A 20,226-nucleotide genomic window follows, 5' to 3' on the forward strand; every position below is an offset into this window, starting at 1 on the left:
CATCTGGAGACAAAGCAAGTAATTGACCAAAGGTGATATGAGCTTTCTTTAATTCATAGCAAGTGACCCCACTCTTATCTTGAGGCATATCTTCACTCTTTTTGGTGCTCTAGGTGGTCGTGCATTAACCAAATGCAATTTCAAATCAGCAAACTCTACCATTAATTAGGAGATATTATGATCTAACGCAAAGGACTTTGGTACCTGAGGAGTGCCCATTACCTCCACCTTAGAATTCAAAGCTATTGAAGACACAAAAGAGGATTCAATCTTTAGAGAAGCTTCTTTCTTGGTCGTAATGCGAAGTGCCTCCACCTATGTTGTTGGATCTTTACTCAATACTTTTGAGCAAAGACCAGGCTCTAAAGCCATAAAAAATTTGCTCATCTTTAAGTGCTTCATCCCTGAGAGACTTTGAGGAGCCGATGATGCAGATGCCACAGCTCGCAAAGCTACCATTTCATACTTTGTCCATAAAGTTTCATATCGAATTGCCAACGCATAGACCATCTCACCCTCTCCTTGATAGAACTGGTCCAACTGCAACATCAAAGCATTTGGTGACTCCACTGCCCCAAATCTCTACTTCATTGCTACCACCACTTGGTCCCAGTCCTCCTTGGCAGAGTCCGGCAAGGTCTCATGCCAACTCAAGGCTACACCTTCAAGAAAATCAGGCAAAATCTCTGCTCCATCCTTCATGGATTATCCAAAAAGCTGGCATCCTCGAACAAAATACAAAAGATAAGACTTCGAGTCTTCCCCTTGGGTCCCTCGAAACACTGGAATCTTCACCATGATGAAACACAAAAAGGAAACACCAAGATCCAAATAATATCCCAAACAAGATCCAAACAACATCCCACAGAGCCTTAGTATACCAAGACCAACTTATTATGCATAACCACTTGTTGAAAAACCTCCACAATGTGATCCTGAACAACATCTTCAAAAATAAGTGACCAACCAGCACCATGAAAACATTGTGTATACATGCATTTAAGAATCACCCTTCTCACAATTGGAAGTGCACATAAGAGCTTCAAGATATTGTACTTTTCATCATTTGCATAGCAAAAGAAGTTGAAAGCATTGAGAATCACCACTCCACTGTTATAGTCAAAAACTACCTAAAGACTTAACTCTTCTTCACCCCAAGTTGCCAGTGCATGGAACAATCCCCAATCTATCATTGTGCCTACTATTAGCATTGTCGATTCACCAACATATTCAATAGTGCAAACATAAAGGATATGATCATGATGACCATGCGAATAGCTTGAGCATCACCTTCATAATCTTCAAGTTCTCTTAAATGGGTTGCAATCTCTTCTAACGGAGTTCTTCTCGGCATCTTCTTTATCACATCAGAAACACATGCCTATACTAGGCATAACATGTAATCAAGTACACCCGAGACCATTTAGGAAGGTGGGATGAATCCAATACCAAACGTACCCGGCGTCTCCACCAAAAGATGTGACATGAAGTTGGGGGTAATAAACTTCACGCACCTCTTCACTTCCTGCTACTTTCAAATTGACTGACAAAGATATTTATCTTTGAGAAAAGGACATTAAAAAGAAGCTTTATGCCAAGATACCACACCATTCTTTTCTCCCTAAGATGAGAATGAAGATGGTAACATCCCAAGTTATGTTGTACTCAAGCATAGGGAGAAGGAAAGGATCAGCAGAGGCAGTCAGGTCCCTTACCCTCTCCTACTCCCACTGCTACTCCTAGCTCAGAAAGCACTTGCACAAACACCACTCGCTCTGACTCTGCCACTACCATGAGTCCTCCTTATCCAGTCGAGGACCTATCCTATCAAATCACAATTGCTGGAGAGATAATAGAAGATAAAAAGGGCAAAGCAGTGATGGTCACCATGAGGCGGTTGATGAGCCACCACTTCAAGGGCGGCATTGCTACTCAATTGGCAGTATCAAGATGACCAAAAGAAGCAGGTGGTCATCGATGAACTAAAAGAAAAATACCCTTACCCCCCGAATTGGGAGTTCAATGAGAATTACATACGAGAGCGCATGGGTTTGGTCTTGAAGCATCATAGATCAAGCTTGCGTACTTTGATTGCAAAGGGGAGGGCTAAACCCAGTTGGGTAGACAAAGCTGATTGGAAGTTTTTCAAGAAGCACAATAGGGACCATCCCAAAATGTTCGAGGGTCAGAGGAGGGCTACGAGGAGACGGCTGGATGCCGTTATAGGTACTTCGCACTTTGGTATAGGCGGATGGTTGGCATTTGAGGCAACCGTGGCAAGTCTACTTCTTCTCATTTAATGTATTGTTATATTTGTTTTACTATATTACATGCTTTTTATCTAACTCTCATAAATTGGGTCCACAGCAAGCTATGATCGGTCGCCTTCTTACAGATGCAGAGACGCAATGCACATTTCGCGTAGGAATAAATTCGTGGTTTATTGAGCAAGAGGCAATGGGAGCGACAGTCGATTGGTCTGAGGTGGCTACTCGCATGGTATAAGTCTACTCCTACTTGTAATCTCACTTTTTAAATTGTTTTATTCTTTGAGTTCCAATCTAATTTCCAATTAATATGGTTTCACTCTTAGAGTCAAAGCTCGAGCGTCCCATCACTGGAGGCTAGTGATGACGAGGGCCAAGGATTAGGCATAGCTCACGAGGGCCACAGATTAGGCGTAGCTCACGAGGGCCAAGGATTAGGCCAGCAAGACGAGGATGTGGAGGAGGACAACGATTCGAATGAGTAGTAGTAGTTTGCATATACTTCGCCATGTATACCCTTTTGTATATCGGCTCGTTTGAGCGATTTTGTATCACCCTTTTCGAAAGGGTAATTTTGTAACAAACAATGTTATATATCTTCGACATGCAGTATATGCTTATGTTGCTCAATCGATTCATTTGAGTGATTTTGTATCACCCTTTTTGCAAGAAAAATTTTGTAATAAATTTTTTCTTTTTGTAATTACTAAAAAAAAACATTAGTGAAGGCAAAACAGGGCTTGATGTGGCCCTGTTTAGCCCCACTAATGTTTTTTTTTAAGTTCTGTTAATCGTCACTATATAGCGACGTTTACCAGTGTTGCTATATAGCGACGTTTATTAGCATCGCTATATAGCGACACTTATATAGCAACCGTTCTTTTCTGATGCTTATAATGACATAAATAACGACCTTTGTGCCCACTTTTAAAAAAAAATTAGTGTAAAAACGTCAGTATTTTCATCAGAAAAGGGCCTATGTCTTGTAGTGGTTGAAGCCCATGGACTTGTCAGATTGGGATGATTGCGCATTGCTTCTGCTCTACGTTCAACTGTCGCTGCTGGAGCCACGTTGGTCCTTCTTTATTGACATCATCTTTGACATTGTACGCCCAAGCCATTTCTTGTTTGTTTTAGGGGACACCAACATAGCTAATGTTGCCATCTTTGTAGCTAGTTGATCTAATCTGTGCACCCCTTTCACTTTTTGTAGTCCGTTTCTCAGGTTAGAGAGCATTACCTCTTGGGCATGCATCTCCCAAGGTGTTGGTAGGGTTGTTACTCTACGAACTTTAGGATGCAGGCTAAAGCTTATGAAGGCCCAACACTGGTATTCACTTGAATGGCCTGATGTTGTTGCCTTGAATGCTCCCACCAATTGTGACACCATAGCACATGTTCTTCGCTTTGATGGCAATGATCGAATGTGTGCATCTACAATTGCTTCCTACTACTGCTTTGCAAGGAGTCTTCTTTCTTCTCGTTGTTTCTTCCTTTGCAAATGTTGCAAAATTATCTTTTGTTGCCATTTTGATATCGTGCCATTACTTTCCTTGACTCGTAACCTGTTCCTTATGCCTTGACCAAGCTTTTTAGCTTTCCTATCTCGTAGCCTGTATTTGCTTCTCTTGCAAGCCATGGTGAGCTACATGTTGCCATTGACGCCATGGCCACGATCAGTCCAGAATAGACTTAGAGAAGCTGGCTTGTGAGGTGAGCAAAGAATAGAAGACAACTTAACCGAAAGAAGACAATGCCTTGAAATTAAAGTATGTGCAAGGTCATGTCAAGGTGCATGTGGGTTGCAAGGCATTTGCAGGAGGGCAGGTTGCAAGTACTTAATATTCCAAAATTCAAAGGGCAAGAGGTGTGAAAACTTGAAATTCGTAAGAGTAGCAAAATTTTTAGCCATTAGGTTTCCCCCCTCTGATGATAAACGTCAGCAAAATTAGATATCCCAAATGTCAAGTGCAATGTTTTCTAAAATGCTTCAAAACACAAATAGGCCAAAGGGCACGTTATCGGGTTTGATGCTATATATTATGAAATGCAATGATCTTTCCATGCTTATGAGCCATATAGCAAGTAAGTACATGGAAAAAGAAATAGCTCAAAATTATAAATAGTGTTGGATTTATTAAAAGATATTTGCACATGCACAAATTGCGCATTTTCAACTTCTTTTATTTTAGGGTGAATCTAGATACCAATATCAACAACTATCAATGTTTTAAGACTACCATGTAGTAGGCCCACTAGTTGGGATTCCAAATTTTCAATCCATTTTGGTTTTTAAAAAATTAAAAAAAAGCTATGGAGTGTGCCCTCAAATGGGTGTGCATCACTTTAGCACAACTTGGAGACCCATTAACCCATACCTAATGTTTTCATTTTGGTGTGTCCTTGGGTTGGGGAGAAGCTCATGTAGTGTACTTTTGAATGATTACTTGGTTGCATATATGTACATTATAAAATTTTGATGTTTTTGAATAAATTACTATATCCTATAATCTTCAGGATGCATGCTTCCCCTGCAACATAGCACTTGTAATGCTTTAATAGTCTTATTCCAAATCATTAATCCATAATTTTTTGGTCTCATGTTCAAGTTTGGAATATGTACTACAACTTGAAGACAAAGTTTTCCGAATTTTGTTGAGCAATGCATAAGTTATGGGTCATGCAAGATACCTAGATACAAAAATTGCCGTGAATCTCACCAAAAATGGCTACACCCAAGCAAACAATCACACACACACACACACATAATGCTTTATTATTTGTAATTATAAAATTTAAAACCAAAGGCACAATAAATATAAAATCCAAAGCGCTTTACAAAGTCATGTCTCAATTCAGCATTATTCATAGTCTTCTCACAAAATGTGATAATCTAAAATTAGATTTACATACTCACTCAAAATTGAAAAGGCCGATATTGTTTGATTACATATGAGATATCTAGAGATGATATCTTAGAATTTTCGTTTTGTTTTCAAGTAGACCACAAAAAATTGAAGTATCTTATGGCTAAAAGTCCCTTATGGTACCCCAAAAAGTCCCTTGTACCATCCCAAAAAGTCCCTTGCAGTGTCCTAAAACGTTTTTTATGAAAAGAGCCTTGTGTTATATTGTACTTTGAAAAGCTCCTTATGGTACTCAAAAAGACCCTTGTGATAGCCTCCAAATTACTTCTTGGTGCCTCTTCAAGGCACCGTACTATACATTTTGGAGTACTTTATGTTAGATAGAACATAATAGGCAAGTACACGCATGTCCTCGATAGCTAAATTCTAGTGGTAGCTAACTTAAATGCATTTGGGGGTAGATTTAGCCCATATGGCCATGCAAAAGAAGCTAGGAGCCTCATGGAGGGTGCACCAAATTGTTTAACAAGTTGCTACTAGCGAGTACTCAAAAGTGGAGTCGGATGGCTACAAGTTGCAAGTGGCCATGGTGGCTTAATGGATAGTCTTTAATGAATTTAGCTCCCATTGGGCCTATAGTAAGCCTTCTCAAAGAGAGGTGGTTTTGCTGATTTGGCATGATGAGGCGATTTTATGGCCCCATCCCTCAAATCACATGAGGTGCACCCTATCTAGCTATGGATGGTCGAACGAGGAGCACCCTACCGAGGATTTACAAGACTTGAATGTAGGCAAAGAGCTCCGGTAGGGACGCACACTCGTAAATGGGCAGTTTTTAACCTCTAGCATGAGCATGCTCTTAGACCGTTATCACATTACCCACTTCCATCCTATACCGCTATAACATTGCTCAATTCCATCCATGCTCGGCCACGAACAATTCCAGCTTGATGCATGTGACATTCCACGTGAGCCGACGGACCTTTACGTGCACCTCGATTTGGCTCCGCCTTCTACCCACGACAAAAATCAATGGCGGAGATTCTTACGTATACATTGTTAATTCCAGAAGAACCGTGAATCGATTGTTCCCAAGCACGAATATAGTAGTGAGCCTTCGATGTTTCGACGATGAAATCTAAGGCGAACCAGACTACAAAACGCCACGCCACTGTACGATCATTCGCACATTGATATTCCCCTCGTTGTGTTTCCTCTGACTCTCTTCTCGCGCGCGCGTTAGTATGGCGAATGCGTTCTGGTTAGCTGTGCTAGCCCTGACGTTATCATCCAACCAGGTGCCGCTCGCTGCCCTTTGAGTTCGGTGTTTCCTGCTTTCAGAAAACTCCATGCTTTAAATTAGAGCATATTCGGCTTGCTGCCCTTTGAATTCGGTGTTTCCTGCTTCAGAAACTACGTGCTTTAAAGTCGAGCATATCCTCGTTTCTACTGCCAGGGCTGATTTAAACTATTTTCGGATGGAAAATAGAACGACTGATCTTTGTCGTGGTCCTGTGGATCTCAACGGCTCATAGTTGAACATTGGAAAGTCGAATAGGCGAGCTAACTTGCGAGTCGGCTGTCTGATAGGTCACCGGGGTAACTTTGATACGACACGATCTTTACCGTACTGATCTAAGACCGTATTCAGTCCGTATATGGAGTAGTTTCCGACAGCTTATAACCTTTGGAATTACAGAAAGAAACACCGACTATACTCCTGGCCTGGTGGTAAGCCAGCTTATGCAATTTGATGATGGAACGAAGGTTCTCGTTAGGCTCCTTGTGTTAAGCTCAGATTGTTCCTATCAGTCATCGGAGACGTTCGCACCCGAGTACCTCAAGCCACAGTTTGAAGCGGCGTTTGGTGCAAAAGATGAGAACGGGCTAACATGCCAAAAAGTTATAACTGCAGGGTACAACTGGGGCATGTGCGTGATGGATAGCTTCGTTTTGGAATATAGCATTATTACTGGTCAATCTTATTTACTTTCCAACATCTCAAACGCTTACGAAGGTACACGATCAATTGGAGAGAAAGGTTCAATGTGTTAAGTATGTCGATGAACTCAGGAGTTCCTCTTTTGTGAGTCTCTATAGAGTTTAATTTGCGTGTGTGTGAGAGAGAGAGAGAGAAAGAGAGAGAGATACACCACCATCTTAGATTGTTCCCTAATACACTATTCGTGGGTGCTCACATGCTATAGGATTTACACCAAGTCAATATGCAAGAATCAAAGATACAGATGCTGCTTGCCCATACAACCTTGATTCATTGCTAAGTTCGGATGTTGCACCTTATGGTGAGCTCAACAGTGGAACAGAAGCATTGTTCTCCCCAAGTGGCCAGTATAGAGCTAGAATCTTTAGTTGCATATTCTATGTAACAGACACATATGCAAATCGTATTCTATGGCAAAGTCTAGAATCTTTTGATAAGGGCACCAATTGCTACGTGAAGATGCAACCAGATGGCAATGTGGTCTTATACGATGGTGCATCACGGAATGCAATATGCGCGTCTAGAACCAACTATGTTGTGTCAACATTTGAGCAAACTTATCGCTTGACCATGCAAAACGATGGCAATCTGGTATGCTACTATATGACAGGAGACCCATCTCCACAAGCAATTTGGTCTACATTCAATGCTAATTTTTATTGTTGATCCCATTATCCATGAATGCACGTGCATGCATAATTAAGACATTAACCACATAACTTTAACAACTACTTCTTTATATATTGCTAAAATACAACAATATCAATTCATATATCTTTGCAAGCCTAAAATTCTCTCTCTCTCACAACAAGACAAAGCACCCATAGATGCATACACAGATGCGTTTACTGAACTAAATAAAAAACTTACGGGCGCATCTATTTTCGCGTCTAGAGACCCACATCTAACAGCACGTCTATATAGCAAACACACACACGTATAGACGCGCATTTAGATGCTTAAATAGACGCTCTTAAAACGCATTTATAGATGCAAAAATAGATGCTTGTCGAATAGACAGATGCGTATATAGATGCGTTTATAAACGCACCAATAGACGCACTTTCTAATTTTATTTTTTTAAGTTACAGAATGCTGTGTATGTTGTGTATGCTATATAGTTACAAGAATCCCATTTCCACATTGTGTAATTCAATTCTTACAGCCAACCACATTTTAATTACAATTCCAAATAAAACATTACAACTCCAAAATGCAATAAAATTGAAAGCTCAAAAAGTGCTTGTATGTACATATAGCACGAAGCTAAGCCATGTCATGTGGCTTCAAGTACAAAAAATAAGGAAGCTAAGCCACGTCATGTGGCTTCAAGTACAAAAAATAAGAGGAGTGTATATACAAGAGGCACGAAGCCAATCCAGTGGCTTTAAGTACAAAAAAGAGTAGCTAGCACTACTTCTACGACTAATCCTCGCTGCCTTCCACGCTCCCTTGTATGCTCCCTTCTGTGCCTCCTTCCTCGTCTTCTTCCTCGTCGTCTTGTGCACGGGCCTGTAAACAAGGGACAACATATATCAATGTATGAAAAATCAAATCTTTACTTATAATATTGACATTATTTAATTACTTTCAAATACCTCGAGGGCCGCTCCAGTAGCCTGGATATACTGCTCCTCAGTAATCAACCCGTCATCATAGAAGTGCCTCCATGTATCTCCTCTGCGATGGGGGCGGTGGTAGGTTGTCTCGACAAGAGTAGGGTATCTGCCCACGATCTTAAGCTGCAAGACGACACAATTTGCGGAGGGATTAGTACAAAGAAACAACCTCCTAATAAACTACATAAGCAATATAATTTGAGATCGATACTTACAAATTGGGCCTCCCATGATTCAACACCCCCTGCTCCAAAATGTGCACTTCTATATTGCTCCATCTGGATCCTTCGTGCCTCCACGTGCTGCAAACTGGGGTCCTCCCTCGCTGACTTCATTGCTTTCTTCCACTCACGCTTGTGAGTGGTGTGGGGCAAGCCCCTTGGTGGTTGACCTCCCTCGAGCCTGGCAAGCTCCGCTAGTGCTTGCCTCTTAAGCGAAGATCTTTTATTGCCAAGTATCGTAACAATCTTTGACTTGGCCCATTTATCTGTGAACTGGCGATTGGGGGGGTTAGGATACCTGAGGGATACCTAGAGCGAACAGCAGCAAGCGTCTCATCAGCCAACCTCTTTAGCTAGTCTTTGAAGTGGATAAAGCAATCTCTGTAATTGTTAGCAATTACAGAGCGCATGAACGCCATGATGTCCTCCCCCCGCGCATCCATCAAGATGCCTCCTGTCTGAGTGATGTCATAGAATATCGTACCATCACCCGGATGCACGTCTAAATCATCTGAATCATCATCGTCCCCACCGCCACTCCTCCCAAAGCACTGTGCCATGCATCCCCCACCGCTCTCCTTGCTACTACGCCTGCTACCGTGTCGTGTTGAGCTAGTACGCTGGCCACTCGTAGCTGGAGACTACACGGGACTACGCTGACCACTCGTAGCTCGAGAACCGAGTCTCGACTGCATAGGAGTACGTCGATGGCTCTGCGAGACAGAAGGACCTCCTGACAGCATGGGGGAAGGGGCATAAGATGGCATGGTAGAAGGGGCATAAGACGGCATGGGGGAAGGGGCATAAGACGGCATGGGAGATGGGCCTGCGCTGTGTAGCTGGCTGGGCTGTGCTGACTCTGCTGGGGTGATCTCAGCTGGTGTGGGGTGGTTTGGAATGTGTAGTGCCGACTCCTGGGGGGTGTTTAGGGTACCCATCATATACCCGTATAACTCCGCAGGACTAGGAGGGTGCCCTAAAAGGTTATACAAGTTCTTAAAAATAGAATCCCGGGGATCAGGTGAGCTTGAAGCGCTTCCTGGCCACATGATGAACTGGAAAAAAGACAAAAAAACTATTACTAATGAGCTGAGAAGAAAGGGGAAGGGAAGAGAGAATTACTGTCAAAGTGCGTCTATAGACGCGTCTGATTAGCACGTCTATTTTTGCGTATAACAGTGCGTCTGTAGACGCGATTGTCTATGTCTGCAAACAGGCTAGACACGTGTTTAGACGTGCCTGTAGATGCAGTTTTAGATGCACTCTGAGACGCGCCTATAGACGCACTCCGATAGACAGACTTTTCTAAAAAGTAGAAAAGGACATTGCGCCCGACATACAAACGTGACATTGATACCCAGATCATGCGTTTTTTGGATACGAGAAAGTACAAATTCAAAGAGAGCAAACTTCCAAAAAAGATCAACTGCAAAAAGACTTACCTTGGATAGAGGTATGGAAGGTTCTTCTCCTTTTTCAAAGTTGATTCTCCTCCTTGTTCGCCCTCCTCTCCTTTAAGCTTGGATGTAAGTATGGGTGCCTTCCTCTTAAGTGTAAGCTTGGAAGTAAGACTGGATGCCTTCCTCGTCGAAACTGTGGATCTGCTAATAATGAAGCAAGCAAGCCGCACGAAGTATAAGTAATGTAAAGAAAAGCGAAGCGAGTGCGCTAAAAGCAGGTTTAAAAGCCGCGTCTATAGGTGCATCTAATGGCACGTCTATAGGCACGTCTAAATACACAGACAGACATGGTTTTAGACACGATTTTAGACACTCCTTTAGACGTGCACCACAGAACAAACAGACGCGCTTTTAGACGCGCCTTTAGACGTGCCACAGAGTTTAAAATCAAATATTTGAAGAAGAGCAAATTTTTTTGGGTTGTTTGTTTGTAGGATGTCTTCATCTTCAACAAGTAGCTCGAGTGAGGATGAATCCCTCTGTATCCACCATCGCGAAATGTGGTTGGAGGAAAAAATCAAATGTATGTGTGATCGATGTCGAGGAAACATGTATCGTGCACGCAGGATTACACTCAATCACATCTCAAAGTATGGAGAATGGGATGCGACCATAAACATGATAAGGGTTTGTAAGTTAAGGTTGATTGAGATACCTATGGGTGTTCATATGTTTGAGTTATGATCCCGTTTTAATTTGATACAGGATGCAGTGCCACACCCGCATATGTTGTCCTATGCTCATCGTGAGGAGGCGAAGCGTCGGCGATATGAGGTGGGATCTTTAGGAGGGACCGTTACGGATGCATGGAGTGATGGTGATAGTAGCCCTCCGCCATTACCCCATGAAGCCGTGGAGGAGGAGGTGTTTGATGATATGGTGCGGGATTTATATGCCCATCAAGGGAGGGATGATAGCATGGAGTAGGATGATCTTTTTACCTGTAGCATCGACTCCACTGTTTGAGGGGTGCACATTCTCTGTTCTACGTGCCTCCCTTGAGTTACTAAACTTGCAAACCATCTATGGATGAAGCAATGCAAGTTTGAATGCATTACTCAAGTAAGCTTTAAAGTCTATTTTGCAAACGTGGTGAATTATGCTAGTGGGTCAATTACTCGAATGCTTTTCCTCATTTATGGTCTTCATGTGTAAAATGCTTCCAAGGGAGAATAAATTACCGACCTCAAGAGATATGGCAAGGCAACATGTGACCTCTCTTGGAGGATTAGATTACAAGGGCATCCATGCATGTGTCAACGATTGCGTTTTGTTTCGTGGACTACATAAGGATGTAAGAGAGTGTCCTACTTGTGGAGAGGCAAGATATAGAGTAGATCTCAAAACTTTGGACGTGCCTCGTAAGGTTCTGCGACATTTTCTCATAATCCCTCACATCCAACATATGTTCAAGTGCAAATATATTGCAGAGCTCATGTCATGGCATTCCTCCCATCGATCAACCGATGGCAAGTGGAGAACTCCCACGGACTCTCCTGCGTGGAAGCATATTGAAGACACATGGCCAAGCTTCAAGGAAGAACCTAGGAGCTTGAGACTTGGATTGGGTATGGAAGGTGTGAACCCATTTGGTCTCAAAAGCACCTCTTACAGTGTATGGCAATTGATATTGGTGAATTATAATCTTCCACCCTCTATGGTTATTAAGAAAGAACATGTTATGCTGTCCCTTCTAATTCTAGGGAAACATAAAGTCAAAAACCCTGATGTTTATTTGGAGCCTTTGATTGACGAGCTAGAGATACTTTGGAGAGGTATCGAGGTGCATGATGTGAGCAGGCCTCCCTCATCACGAGACTTCAACTACAAAGCAGTCTTGATGTGGACGATGCATGACTTCCTAGGCTATGGCAAGTGTTCATGCAAGCATTGCACTTCTAATTATGAATAGGCAAAGGATGTGGCACCCTAAACCCACCTTCAACTCTTAATTGGATCTATTGTTTAGGTCTCACTACATCGGGTTACCATGCATGTCCTGTTTGTGGTCCTTCGCTAGTTGCCTCATGGGCAGACGCATTGAATAAGGTCATCTATGAGAATCACCATCGATTTCTCCCACCTGATCATCCTCGATATGTTGCCCCTTGAAATGAAGTCCTCCCACAATCACTCACCGAGGGAGATTGGATGAGAATTTGGGACGGTTCCACGACTCCTCCACCACTTGGCATGAGCCGGTAAGGGTTTGTAACTATTGTGTGCTATATTGGCTGGAAATAAAGATTGCCCGCTAACACCAACTTTTGTTTAGATACTCCATCTTTTATCGTTTACCATATTGGTCCCACCTCAAGATCAATCACCTGCTTGATCCCATGCATATCTTCAAGAATGTGGCATCTACCATTTGGGAGCATTTGAATGGGACACGAGATTCCGCAGGCATAAGGAAGGATCTACGTACCACAGGGAGGATGCGTGAAGCTTGGCCACAAGAGAGCCAAATGGGCGTGTTTTTTACCTCGTGCACCGTGGATAATATCAAAGCTAGAGATGGCGACGGTGAAGCATGCTATTACTACAATTCGTACTCCCATTGGATGCATGAGGTGTTTGAAGGGAGCCTTTACAAAGAGCAAGAAAAGAGGTGTAGAGCAATTATATGGCTTGAAATCTCATGATTGGCACAAGATGCTCCAAGTAAGTATTTTATGTGCATAATATCTTTTTCCTTTCAAATTTGTGAGTGAATAATTATAAGCAACTAATCAACCACCTCCTCGTGGGTTCAGTTCATACTACCTACTAGCATTTCACGTAGTGCATCGAAGGACGTGAAAGATAAGATGGGCGAGCTTGTGAGGTACTTTATATGATACAAAATATGATGCGTATCAATGCTCCATGCAAGTTTGAATGCATATTGCTAATATGCTGTACTTTTTCATTTCTAGGTATGTGAGCTCAAAGGAAATAGATCCCACCACGCTTGAGAATGCTCGAGTTATGTCAGTGGAGGTGGTTTGTTTAGTGGAGGAGACATTTCCACGTTCTATTATCACAAGCCAACTACATCTTATAGTGCATTTGGTGGATGAGATTGCTATATGCGGTACTATACATGCACGATGGTTGTTCTTCCTTGAGCGCTTCATGAAGACCTTGAAGGGCTTCGTGAGACAAAATGCAAGACCCGAAGGTAGCATGGCCGAGGGTTGGTTGGTACAAGAGTCACTTGTATATATTTCTGAGGTTCTTGTTGATGTGGATAGCTCTCTCCCACGACTATGGAGAGATGATGAAGACCTAAGGATGACCTCTATTGTGCCTCAAGGGAAAGGATGCAACAAAGTAATAGACACGGAGTTGCATAATAGTATCAACCTCTATTGTGTGCTTAATAGTGATGTGATGAAAAGATAGGTGACAAGATACGAGGATGCAAAGGCAAGAAGACAAGAAGAAAGGGCCCTCTTTCGTACACACCACGGATCTCGTGTGCCATACGCTCAGTATATCTAAGAGCACTTCCAAAGGATATTCATGTGGATTGGCTACTTGATAAAATGGAGAAAGTAGAGAAAGACGAGGGGATGCATATCACAATGGAGGAATGGGAGTATGCTAGGGGATGCATGAGCAAGGTCGGTATATAGAATGTTATGCATAAGTTAAGAGCTTTCAATAATTTAGATTGCTTATTTAATTGATTTTGTCTTGGTGTAGTGCACTATGTTCAATGCTATATGGTGTGAGGGCAAGCATTTTTGAACACAACGGATTGATGATAAGAGAAACACGCAAGATTGCGGTGTCATTGCTATCTTTGAGGGAGCCAATGGAGCCATGGATGATTATTGTGACATAATCCAAGATATTATTAAGCTTGACTTTCAACGCTTCTTTGTGTATGTTTTGGATGTAAAGTGGTTTAAGGACGTGGTGGAAAGAGGCCCTAATGCAACAATCAAATGCCATGCAAGTGGCTTTGTAACTATTGACTCCACAAAGTTTTGGCAAAGTAGGAAGGACACACTAGTACTACCACAACAATGTGAACAGGTATTGTGCACACATATAAAAATACTCGCTTTTAAATATTTGATGCAAGAAAAATAACATGATTGTATTTGTGTTTGAATTAGGTTGTCTATCAACCAATGGTGGATAATAATAGATGGTGGCATGTCATACCTATTATGCCACATTCCAAAGTGATGTATAGTACATTTACTAATATGGAGCGTATGGAGGATGATCTGGCCATGGACGTGATGATGACCATGATACGAAAGAGGAGGATGATCATGAGATAGGAGATACAGATATTGAGGCCATTACCCATGAGGACGAGCCTACCATTGGTGATGCTGATTTCGATGAGCACATGAGTAGCACAAGTAGTAGTGGGTTGCATGTGTTTGTAGATCTAAACACTTGTTTGGATTTTGAAGTAGATAGTTTGGCAAGGGTTAATCTCATTGAGGATGAGATTGAACCGTAGCCCCATCATTGATATTGGCAAAACTATTTTACATATTGTCTCATTCTCCTCACCTCACTTAATTCTTGTATATGTGGGCTTGCAAAAAAGCATTGATGTTTTTGTTAAAATTATGTGCTTTGGTAATCATGGGCAATGTTTGGAAAGCAATGATGTACACCAAAATCTCACTTTCTGTATTCTCTGGTTTGCGTCTATCTACGCATCTAAATGCGCATCTAATTCTCAGTGTAAATGCGCAAATAAACGCGCTAATACACGCGCAAATAGATGCGTTGATAAACGCTATGTTAGATGGGCCAGTATTTTCTCAGTTTAGACGTGCAAATAGACGTCTTAATACATGCGCAAATAGACATGCTGATAAACGCAATGCTAGACAGGCCCGTATTTTCTCAGTTTCAACGTGCAAATGGACGTGTTAATACACGCGCAAATAGACGAGTTGTTAGATGCGCTTTTAGACGCGCCCGTAATTCCTCTACTCAAGCAATGCCTATAGACGCACCCGCTATTTTGCACGTCTACCAAGTGCATCTATAGTTGCTTTGTGTTGTTCTCTCTCTCTCTCTCTCTCTCTCTCTCTCTCTCTCTCATGTGTGAGACTACATGATTTAGCTTCTCATAAAAAGTGACAATACGTAATGGCATGCTAAAAATAAAGCACAGCTAGGTCATTGGGAAACACTTACAACTTCTTCACCTCTTGCTCATTTTTCTCCTTTTCCATTCAGTCAAGTGAAGTTTAGATTGTTTTTTGCCTTTTCCATCTAGTCTTAGACATAGGTGCAAAACTTGAATCACATAACCACATTTTCCCATTGATGCCATATTTGAGTTAAAAACCACAAAAAAAAAGCTCAAGAGATTGAATCCCCATGATAGGATATATATGGATTACCTACGTATAATGCATGTGTGCAACAAATGCATCCATATACTTACATGTATCATAGAAGGAATGTGCTGAAAATGTTATCCAAATAATCAGATCATTTAATAGCCATTAAAATCCTTCCACACTCGAGCTTGAGTGCCTTTGTACATGACCTAAGACGATGGATGAAAGTTTTTAAAGTTAGCTTCGTTAAGAAGCTAAACTTCTATATTGGTGTTGAAATTTTGTATGCCGTAATAAAAATAAATGTTTGAAACATTCGCCAGGATTTGAAACTTTAATGCAAGGAAATTTAAAGTTTCACTCGGATTTACTTTTTTTACTTCAAATTTTAAAAGAAAATATATAAAAGTGTACTACCTTCTATCACTATTGTAAAAAAATAAGCTCAGTAAAATTTTGGTTCCAATATGATGTGGCTTGACTAATTAAAAATTCAATACCGCACAAGCAGAAGCACAAGCAGAAGACCACCCTTTTATGTGGCTCTGCAGCCCAAAGGGCTATGGTTGTTATAGTGCCAACCACCCTTATTACAAAGGCATGGTAAATGGATTTGTAAAAGGTTGGATGAGTGAGCTAAGGGCTTTGTCAAGTATTAGCCTAACATGAAGCCTATTATGTCCTTGATTAAGGCTTGATAGCCATGAATTATGAAGGAAATGTTTGTAAATGGGTCACCAGGTGGCCAACTGCCCCATTGACATTTCTGTATATGTATTATCTTTCTCATAATGTTGGAATATTAAAAATGGAATCTTTCACATGCACCCTTTAGGCTTCTTATTTGTTTCTTAACTTATTACCTTGCTGACTTGCTCCCATTGCATGAAGTGTGAATGATAAATTATGCTAGATGTTCTAGTCTATGTAATTGGTCTCAAAGCAATACTCCTTAGCCATTTCTTCTATGCATTCTTGCTCCATAGTTCTTTGTGCTAAAACTTGAGGAACTTACCTTCAACAAATTATATTTCCAAAATCTTCTTCCTCAATATCATGATCTCCATCTTCCTCCTGTAGTATGTCATTATGCGCATCTTCCTCTTGGCTCATATTGTGATCTTCATCTTTGCTAGATCCATTTGGATCAATTGGATCTGGCATTGGTAGTGGCATCTCCATGTCCACATCTCTATCTTCAAAATTTTGCTTACTTCAGGGTGCAACTTGGATCACGTACCATCATCTTGGATTAGAATGATCCGGATGAAAAACCACCTATATTGAAGATGGGTGCCAAATGCCATCAATTATATATATGAAATTATGCTTAAGGACATGTATCGATGGATCTTTAAAAACGAAAGCTTCAATTAATTAAATCATTAGTATGCACTTGCTCACAATGCTCGAGAAGAACAAAAGTATCACTTTCATCGGTCCAAAGTTTGGTGGAGTCTATTGCAAAGAAACCGCTACTGCCTTTTCTTAGTGTCGCATGGGGACCATTGTAAATAGTTCTAAACCATTTTACATTAAGAATAAAAGCACTAAATCATCTAAAATCAATTTCATAGATTTCGTCTATGGTCCCACAATAATCCAACTGTGAGGAGAGAAGATTGGTATCGGAAGCACTTGCTCAGCTATCTTGTGTGAAGTTAGCCATGACTCCACAATCATACGTGACTCTCTTTGAATCGATGCGTTCCACGTGAAAATGTCATCCATATGACTATAATGCACTGTACTTTTTGTATCGCAAAAGAGCATCATTAGAACAATGAAGATGCAGCTATTTCATAGTATATATTGCCACAAATAATTATTTAATTACGTCAAGAGGTAAGAAACTTACATGCATCATACATCCAGATGATAACTCAAATTCTTCCTGGATCAAGAGATACAGCTTAATCTAGGTGGAGGGGCAAAAGGAGTGCAAATGGTGCTCAATGATGAAGTGTCACTGTGGGTCACATGCAGTGATGATGTGGCACTGTGCCTAGCAAGAGGTGTGCCAGTGGAGCCTTGTGCTGAGGTGGCAAGAGTGGTCACATGAAGTGATTACTATGTGTGCCTACAGAGGTCCAGTGTGCCACGTGGCACAGATGATGTGGCAGATGATGATGTCAGCACTAGTGATGTGGCACTGATGACATCGCACTGGTGATGTGGCACTACTGATGTGTCAGTGATGACGCGACTGATGAGCTGGCAAGATGACGTGGCCTACTGATGTGGCAAAGATAGCGTGGCTACCACTGTGACAGATGATGTGGCAAATAAGAATGACGTGGCAGTCGGTTGAGTTGATGACATGGCAAATGCGAGAGGCTACTGAGGTGGCAAGATAAGATGCCACGTGGATCAACCGTGACCAAACATAGTTGGGGTGGCCCAATTGAAGTTAACCTGACTCTCGGTAATTTGACCAGCCCTATCCTTTCCTAACTGGACCGAGGTTATCTGGACCCAAGGTGGGTGATAGGGCCACATGTCGAGTGTTGGGGATAGCAGAATCTCGAAGATTCCATTGAAATCTAAAGATTTCGTTGACGGATCTTCGCTTAACAGCGACTACAAGGATCTGGACATAGCAATCGTCAAAGCAAGGGTGCCGAAGGACTGCAAGGCTGCTGCTGCTGCTTCGGCGGAGAGGGTTGGAGTAGGCCCGTTGCTAAGGCATGTGAGAGGCTTGGGATGCCCGTACTGATAGGAGCCACGGACGGAGCGGCTGACCATCCAAGCCACTGACAGAGCGGCTAGAGCTGCCTAGAGCACGGAGCCGCGGTTCATTTGGAGATCGTTGATGCAGTGCTGGCCGCGATGGTCGCTGGAAAGGGATGGTATATGCTCTACAGCCTCTACTAGCAGCCTTCTACAGCATCGCTACAATGGTCGGTAGAGGGAGCGACTGTCGATAGAAGGCCCATAATCTTTGGAGGCACTGTGGATTGGCGTCGAGACTGTCTTGGCCGCCCGTGAGTAGTAGATTCTTGGCTAGGAGGTCGCCTCCGCGCTGTTGTAGAGCTGTGAGCGTTAGAGTAGCCGACAGCTTGTAGTGGAGTCCATCGGTGGAGCTGCGCTTGTAGCAGGAGCCTTAGAGCTATATGGAGCCTTACTTAGGAGCTTAGATCATTGGGCAACGCTCTGTCGGATCATTGAAGAGGTCGTTGCAGCTGAGAGGTCACTGAAGGGCGCTTCTACTCGTAATGCCTGAAGGGCTTGTACAGGAGCCCTCAATCTACCTCTCTATTTCTCTCAATGGCTTTTTCTCTCAGAAGGATAGAGAGAAATCTTTCTCTCTCTCTTTCACTCAAGAAGGTCTCTCTTGCTCTTTCTCTCACAAATATAAAACAGATCTATCTAAATCTCTCTCTTCGGAAGAGAAGAACAACTCTCACTCTCAATGAACGAAAATGGACGGAATTTCTTCCAATGAACGGAAATTTTATATCACTTTACGGAAGTGAATGGAACACTCAAACTCTCGATCTCTCAATCTCTCTCGCACTCTCAAGGATCGCAATGCCTCAACGAAAGGCAAGGGAGCTCTAATACCATGACAAAATATGAAGAGGGGAGAGGAGAAGAGTGGAGATTAAGAGAGAGGGCACAGCTAGAGAGCACACCACAAATGACTAACTGTACACTAGATTTAGTTGAAAAAAATAAAATATATACAAACCCATTTAGGGTTAAGATTAGGGGATCTAACCCTTTCCTTTATAGCACTCTATAAGGTTAGTGCTATGCACATATGATCACGTGATGGTGCTATGCACACATGATCACATGATGTTGAGCATGAACTCTCAAGAGGTCTCATCCCATCAACTAAGGATCAAGACAAGGAGAGCCACACGCACACCTAGAGAGCAGTAGATTTGCAGACTGTGTATTGACAGAGGTGGAGACAGAGGAGCACTTATGTACTTTCCCTTCCTACTATGAGATCCGAGGATGGTACCACTACCTCTTGGGACATGGTTTCGGTTCACTCTCCTAGTTGACCCACTTCCCTGACCAAGTCTATGTTGGCCCCTATTTGATGGAGATGTAGCAACACAGAGAGACATATTGTAGCAGTGGATCCGACAGCAGGAGGTGACAGTACCACAGCAGATAGATTTAGCACAGCAACATCACCAACTTCTATGCCTTCGATTCATCCCCAGGACGCATTGGGGTAGAGGTGGAGATAGTTAACCAGAGGGCAACATGGATCAACAAGAAGAGACAGCGCGAACTAGATCATTGAGACCACACGCCCTACCCACAGCGACAACAAAAAGCCCGATAGACGCAGATACGAGACACTTTTGCATCTCGTTGGAGAGCCATCATGGCACTCGGATATATATTTTGGAGAACCAGCTTTGCATGTCTGAGTTCTGATATTAGTGTAGCTTAGTACTCATCCCTTTGCGTTGGCCACCAACAATGACTTCTATGAGTTTCTTTCTTGATTATACTTT

Source organism: Dipteris shenzhenensis, chromosome 28, assembly GCF_047967505.1.
Source record: "Dipteris shenzhenensis isolate YYH24624 ecotype China chromosome 28, Dip_SZ_1.0, whole genome shotgun sequence".
Classification (NCBI taxonomy): domain Eukaryota; kingdom Viridiplantae; phylum Streptophyta; class Polypodiopsida; order Gleicheniales; family Dipteridaceae; genus Dipteris; species Dipteris shenzhenensis.